Genomic DNA, 7,760 nt, shown 5'->3' with positions numbered 1-7,760 from the left:
TTATATTTGTTATTTCTCTGACGTCCTAGTGGATGCTGGGACTCCGTAAGGACCATGGGGAATAGCGGCTCCGCAGGAGACAGGGCACAAGAATAAAAGCTTTAGGATCAGGTGGTGTGCACTGGCTCCTCCCCCTATGACCCTCCTCCAAGCCTCAGTTAGATTTTTGTGCCCGAACGAGAAGGGTGCAGGCTAGGTGGCTCTCCTGAGCTGCTTAGAATAAAAGTTTATTTTAGGTTTTTTATTTTCAGTGAGTCCTGCTGGCAACAGGCTCACTGCATCGTGGGACTAAGGGGAGAAGAAGCGAACTCACCTGCGTGCAGAGTGGATTGGGCTTCTTAGGCTACTGGACATTAGCTCCAGAGGGACGATCACAGGTTCAGCCTGGATGGGTCCCGGAGCCGCGCCGCCGGCCCCCTTACAGAGCCAGAAGAGCGAAGAGGTCCGGTGAAATCGGCGGCAGAAGACGGTCCTGTCTTCAACTAAGGTAGCGCACAGCACTGCAGCTGTGCGCCATTGCTCTCAGCACACTTCACACTCCGGTCACTGAGGGTGCAGGGCGCTGGGGGGGGAGCGCCCTGAGACGCAATATAACAGATATACCTTAGGTTGGCAAAAAGAAATACATCACATATAGCTCCTGGGCTATATGGATGTATTTAACCCCTGCCATTTTTTCAGAAGAGCGGGAGATAAGGACGTCGTGAAGGGGCGGAGCCTATCTCCTCAGCACACAAGCGCCATTTTCCCTCACAGCTTCGCTGGAAGGACGGCTCCCTGACTCTCCCCTGCAGACCTGCTACAGAATCAGGGTAAAAAAGAGAAGGGGGGGCACTATTGGCAGCTAATAATAAAAACAGCAGCTATAAAAGGGAGTAACACTTATATAAGGTTATCCCTGTATATATATATATATATATATAGCGCTTGGTGTGTGCTGGCAAACTCTCCCTCTGTCTCTCCAAAGGGCTGGTGGGGTCCTGTCCTCTATCAGAGCATTCCCGGTGTGTGTGCTGTGTGTCGGTACGTGTGTGTCGACATGTATGAGGAGGAAAATGATGTGGAGGCGGAGCAATTGCCTGGGTTAGTGATGTCACCCCCTAGGGAGTCGACACCTGACTGGATGATCGTATTTAAAGAATTACGTGACAATGTCAGCACTTTGCAAAAAACTGTTGACGACATGAGACAGCCGGCAAATCAATTAGTGCCTGTCCAGGCGTCTCAGACACCGTCAGGGGCCCTAAAACGCCCGTTACCTCAGTGGTTCGACACAGACACAGATACTGAGTCTAGTGTCGACGGTGAGGAGACAAACGTAATGTCCAGTAGGGCCACACGTTACATGATCACGGCAATGAAGGAGGCATTGAACATTTCTGACACTACAAGTACCACAAAGAAGGGTATTATGTGGGGTGTGAAAAAACTACCAATAGTTTTTCCTGAGTCAGATGAATTAAATGAGGTGTGTGATAAAGCGTGGGTTTCCCCCGACAAAAAACTGCTAATTTCTAATAAATTATTGGCACTATACCCTTTCCCGCCAGAGGTTAGGGCGCGTTGGGAAACACCCCCTAGGGTAGATAAAGCGCTCACACGTTTATCTAAACAAGTAGCGTTACCGTCTCCTGATACGGCCACCCTCAAAGAACCAGCTGATAGAAGGCTGGAAAATATCCTAAAAAGTATATACACACATACTGGTGTTATACTGCGACCAGCTATCGCTTCAGCCTGGATGTGCAGTGCTGGAGTCGCGTGGTCGGATTCCCTGACTGAAAATATTGATACCCTGGACAGGGACAATATATTGTTAACTATAGAGCATTTGAAGGATGCATTACTATATATGCGTGATGCACAGAGGGATATTTGCACCCTGGCATCAAGAGTAAGTGCTATGTCCATTTCTGCCAGAAGAGCATTATGGACGCGACAGTGGTCAGGGGATGCGGATTCCAAACGACATATGGAAGTATTGCCGTATAAAGGGGAGGAGTTATTTGGGGCTGGTCTATCGGATCTGGTGGCCACGGCAACGGCTGGAAAGTCCACCTTTTTACCCCAGGTCACCTCACATCAGCAGAAAAAGACACCGTCTTTTCAAACTCAGTCCTTTCGTTCCCATAAGTACAAGCGAGCAAAAGGCCACTCATTTCTGCCCCGGGGCAGAGGAAGAGGAAAAAGACTGCACCATGCAGCCGCTTCCCAGGAGCAGAAGCCCTCCCCTGCTTCTGCCAAGTCTTCAGCATGACGCTGGGGCTTTACAAGCAGACTCAGAGACGGTGGGGGCCCGTCTCAAGAATTTCAACGCGCAGTGGGCTCACTCGCAAGTGGACCCCTGGATTCTACAGGTAGTATCGCAGGTGTACAAACTGGAATTCGAGGCGTTTCCCCCTCGCCGGTTCCTGAAGTCTGCTCTACCAAAGTCTCCCTCCGACAGGGAGGCAGTTTTGGAAGCCATTCACAAGCTGTATTCCCAGCAGGTGATAATCAAGGTACCCCTCCTACAACAAGGAAAGGGGTATTATTCCACGCTGTTTGTGGTACCGAAGCCGGACGGCTCGGTGAGACCAATTTTAAATCTGAAATCCTTGAACACTTACATAAAAAGGTTCAAATTCAAGATGGAGTCACTCAGAGCAGTGATAGCGAACCTGGAAGAAGGGGACTATATGGTGTCTCTGGACATCAAAGATGCTTATCTCCACGTCCCAATCTACCCTTCTCACCAAGGGTACCTCAGGTTTGTAGTACAAAACTGTCATTATCAGTTTCAGACGCTGCCGTTTGGGTTGTCCACGGCACCTCGGGTCTTTACCAAGGTAATGGCCGAAATGATGTTTCTTCTTCTAAGAAAAGGCATCTTAATTATCCCTTACTTGGACGATCTCCTGATAAGGGCAAGGTCCAGGAAACAGTTAGAAGTCGGAGTAGCACTATCTCAGGTAGTGTTACGTCAGCACGGGTGGATCCTAAATATTCCAAAATCGCAGCTGATTCCAACGACACGTCTACTGTTCCTAGGAATGATTCTGGACACAGTCCAGAAGAAGGTGTTTCTCCCGGAGGAGAAGGCCAGGGAGTTATCCGAGCTAGTCAGGAACCTCCTAAAACCAGGCCAGGTGTCAGTGCATCCGTGCACGAGGGTCCTGGGAAAAATGGTGGCTTCTTACGAAGCGATTACATTCGGAAGATTCCATGCAAGAACGTTTCAGTGGGATCTACTGGACAAATGGTCCGGATCGCATCTTCAGATGCATCAGCGGATAACCCTGTCGCCAAGGACAAGGGTGTCTCTTCTGTGGTGGCTGCAGAGTGCTCATCTACTAGAGGGCCGCAGATTTGGCATTCAGGATTGGATCCTGGTGACCACGGATGCCAGCCTGAGAGGCTGGGGAGCAGTCACACAGGGAAGAAATTTCCAGGGCTTGTGGTCAAGCATGGAAACATCTCTTCATATAAACATTCTGGAACTAAGGGCCACTTACAATGCCCTAAGTCAAGCGAAACCCCTGCTTCAGGGTCAGGCGGTATTGATCCAATCGGACAACATCACGTCAGTCGCCCACGTAAACAGACAGGGCGGCACGAGAAGCAGGAGGGCAATGGCAGAAGCTGCAAGGATTCTTCGCTGGGCGAAAAATCATGTGATAGCACTGTCAGCAGTGTTCATGATGGCGTCCCGTCTAAACAAAAAACTAGACAGGTATTGCGCCAGGTCAAGGGACCCTCAGGCAATAGCGGTGGACGCTCTGGTAACACCGTTGGTGTACCAGTCAGTGTATGTGTTCCCTCCTCTGCCTCTCATACCAAAAGTACTGAGAATCATAAGAAGGAGAGGAGTAAGAACTATACTCGTGGTTCCGGATTGGCCAAGAAGGACTTGGTACCCGGAACTTCAAGAGATGCTCACGGAAGACCCGTGGCCTCTACCTCTAAGAAAGGACCTGCTCCAGCAGGGGCCTTGTCTGTTCCAAGACTTACCGCGGCTGCGTTTGACGGCATGGCGGTTGAACGCCGGATCCTGAAGGAAAAAGGCATTCCAGATGAAGTCATCCCTACCCTGATCAAAGCCAGGAAGGATGTAACCGCAAAACATTATCACCGCATTTGGCGAAAATATGTTGCGTGGTGTGAGGCCAAGAAGGCCCCTACAGAGGAATTTCAACTGGGTCGTTTCCTCCATTTCCTGCAAACAGGACTGTCTATGGGCCTAAAATTAGGGTCCATTAAGGTTCAAATTTCGGCCCTGTCGATTTTCTTCCAGAAAGAACTGGCTTCCGTGCCTGAAGTTCAGACATTTGTAAAAGGGGTACTGCATATACAGCCTCCTTTTGTGCCTCCAGTGGCACCTTGGGATCTCAATGTTGTTTTGAGTTTCCTAAAGTCACATTGGTTTGAACCACTCACCACTGTGGACTTAAAATATCTCACATGGAAGGTGTCGATGCTGTTAGCCCTGGCTTCAGCCAGGCGTGTGTCTGAATTGGCGGCTTTATCATATAAAAGCCCTTACTTAATTTTTCATTCTGACAGGGCAGAATTGAGGACTCGTCCTCAATTTCTCCCTAAGGTGGTTTCTGCATTTCACATGAACCAACCCATTGTGCTAACTGCGGCTACTAGGGACTTGGAGGACTCCAAGTTGCTTGACGTTGTCAGGGCCCTGAAAATATATGTTTCCAGGACGGCTGGAGTCAGAAATTCTGACTCGCTGTTTATCCTGTATGCACCCAACAAGCTGGGTGCTCCTGCTTCTAAGCAGACGATTGCTCGTTGGATTTGTAGTACAATTCAGCTTGCACATTCTGTGGCAGGCCTGCCACAGCCAAAATCTGTAAAAGCCCATTCCACAAGGAAAGTGGGCTCATCTTGGGCGGCTGCCCGAGGGGTCTCGGCTTTACAACTTTGCCGAGCAGCTACTTGGTCAGGGGCAAACACGTTTGCTAAATTCTACAAATTTGATACCCTGGCTGAGGAGGACCTGGAGTTCTCTCATTCGGTGCTGCAGAGTCATCCGCACTCTCCCGCCCGTTTGGGAGCTTTGGTATAATCCCCATGGTCCTTACGGAGTCCCAGCATCCACTAGGACGTCAGAGAAAATAATAAGAATTTACTTACCGATAATTCTATTTCTCGGAGTCCGTAGTGGATGCTGGGGTTCCTGAAAGGACCATGGGGAATAGCGGCTCCGCAGGAGACAGGGCACAAAAAGTAAAGCTTTAGGATCAGGTGGTGTGCACTGGCTCCTCCCCCTATGACCCTCCTCCAAGCCTCAGTTAGGTACTGTGCCCGGACGAGCGTACACAATAAGGAAGGATTTATGAATCCCGGGTAAGACTCATACCAGCCACACCAATCACACTGTACAACCTGTGATCTGAACCCAGTTAACAGTATGATAACAGCGGAGCCTCTGAAAGGATGGCTCACAACAATAATAACCCGATTTTTGTAACTATGTATAAGTAATGCAGATAATCCGCACTTGGGATGGGCGCCCAGCATCCACTACGGACTCCGAGAAATAGAATTATCGGTAAGTAAATTCTTATTTTCTCTATCGTCCTAGTGGATGCTGGGGTTCCTGAAAGGACCATGGGGATTATACCAAAGCTCCCAAACGGGCGGGAGAGTGCGGATGACTCTGCAGCACCGAATGAGAGAACTCCAGGTCCTCCTTAGCCAGGGTATCAAATTTGTAGGATTTTACAAACGTGTTTGCCCCTGACTAAATAGCCGCTCGGCAAAGTTGTAAAGCCGAGACCCCTCGGGCAGCCGCCCAAGATGAGCCCACCTTCCTTGTGGAATGGGCATTTACATATTTTGGCTGTGGCAGGCCTGCCACAGAATGTGCAAGCTGAATTGTATTACACATCCAACTAGCAAAAGTCTGCTTAAAAGCAAGAGCACCCAGTTTGTTGGGTGCATACAGGATAACAGCAAGTCAGTTTTCCTGACTCCAGCCGTCCTGGAACCTATATTTTCAGGGCCCTGACCACATCTAGCAACTTGGAGTCCTCCAAGTCCCTAGTAGGCGCAAGACACCACAATAAGCAGGTTCAGGTGAAACACTGACACCACCTTAGGGAGAGAACTGGGGACGAGTCCGCAGCTCTGCCCTGTCCGAATGGACAAACAGATATGGGCTTTTTTGAGAAAAAAAACACCAATTTGACACTCGCCTGGTCCAGGCCAGGTCCAAGAGCATGTTCACTTTTCATGTGAGATGCTTCAAATCCACAGATTTGACTGGTTTTAAACCAATGTGTTTTGAGGAATCCCAGAACTACGTTGAGATCCCACAGTGCCACTGGAGGCACAAAAGGGGGTTGTATATGCAATACTCCCTTGACAAACTTCTGGACTTCAGGAACTGAAGCCAATTCTTTCTGGAAGAAAAATCGACAGGGCCGAAATTTGAACCTTAATGGACCCCAATTTGAGGCCCATAGACACTCCTGTTTGCAAGAAATGCAGGAATCGACCGAGTTGAAATTTCTTCGTGGGGCCTTCCTGGCCTCACACCACGCAACATATTTTCGCCACATGTGGTGATAATGTTGTGCGGTCACCTCCTTTCTGGCTTTGACCAGGGTAGGAATGACCTCTTCCTGAATGCCTTTTCCCTTAGGATCCGGCGTTCCACCGCCATGCCGTCAAACGCAGCTGCGGTAAGTCTTGGAACAGACATGGTACTTGCTGAAACAAGTCCCTTCTTAGCGGCAGAGGCCATAAGTCCTCTGTGAGCATCTCTTGAAGTTCCGGGTACCAAGTCCTTCTTGGCCAATCCGGAGCCATGAGTATAGTTCTTACTCCTCTATGTCTTATAATTCTCAGTACCTTAGGTATGAAAAGCAGAGGATGGAACACATACACCGACTGGTACACCCACGGTGTTACCAGAACGTCCACAGCTATTGCCTGAGGGTCTCTTAACCTGGCGCAATACCTGTCCCGTTTTTTGTTCAGACGGGACGCCATCATGTCCACCTTTGGTAATTCCCAACGGTTTACAATTATGTGGAAAACTTCCCCATGAAGTTCCCACTCTGCCGGGTGGAGGTCGTGCCTACTGAGGAAGTCTGCTTCCCAGTTTCCATTCCCGGAATGAAACACTGCTGACAGTGCTATCACATGATTTTCCGCCCAGCGAAAAGTCCTTGCAGTTTTTGCCACTGCCCTCCTGCTTCTTGTGCCGCCCTGTCTATTTACGTGGGCGACTGCCGTGATGTTTTATCCCACTGGATCAATACCGGCTGACCTTGAAGCAGAGGTCTTGCTAAGCTTAGAGCATTATAAATTTACCCTTAGCTATATTTATGTGGAGAAAAATCTCCAGACTTGATCACACTCCCTGGAAATTTTTTCCTTGTGTGACTGCTCCCCAGCCTCTCGGGCTGGCCTCCGTGGTCACCAACATCCAAAACTGAATGCCGAATCTGCGGCCCTCTAGAAGATGAGCACTCTGTAACCACCACAGGAGAGACACCCTTGTCCTTGGATATAGGGTTATCCGCTGATGCATCTGAAGATGCGATCCGGACCATTTGTCCAGCAGATCCCACTGAAAAGTTCTTGCATGAAATCTGCCGACTGGAATTGCTTCGAAGGAAGTCACCATTTTTTTACCATGGCCCTTGTGCAATGATGCACTGATTTTAGGAGGTTCCTGACTAGCTCGGATAACTCCCTGGCTTTCTCTTCCGGGAGAAACACCTTTTTCTGGACTGTGTCCAGAATCATCCCTAAGC

The sequence above is a fragment of the Pseudophryne corroboree genome, chromosome 2, assembly GCF_028390025.1.
Source record: "Pseudophryne corroboree isolate aPseCor3 chromosome 2, aPseCor3.hap2, whole genome shotgun sequence".
In the NCBI taxonomy this organism is placed as follows: Eukaryota; Metazoa; Chordata; class Amphibia; order Anura; family Myobatrachidae; genus Pseudophryne; species Pseudophryne corroboree.
The sequence above is the reverse complement of the archived record's forward strand: the minus strand, read 5'-3'. Positions refer to the sequence as shown.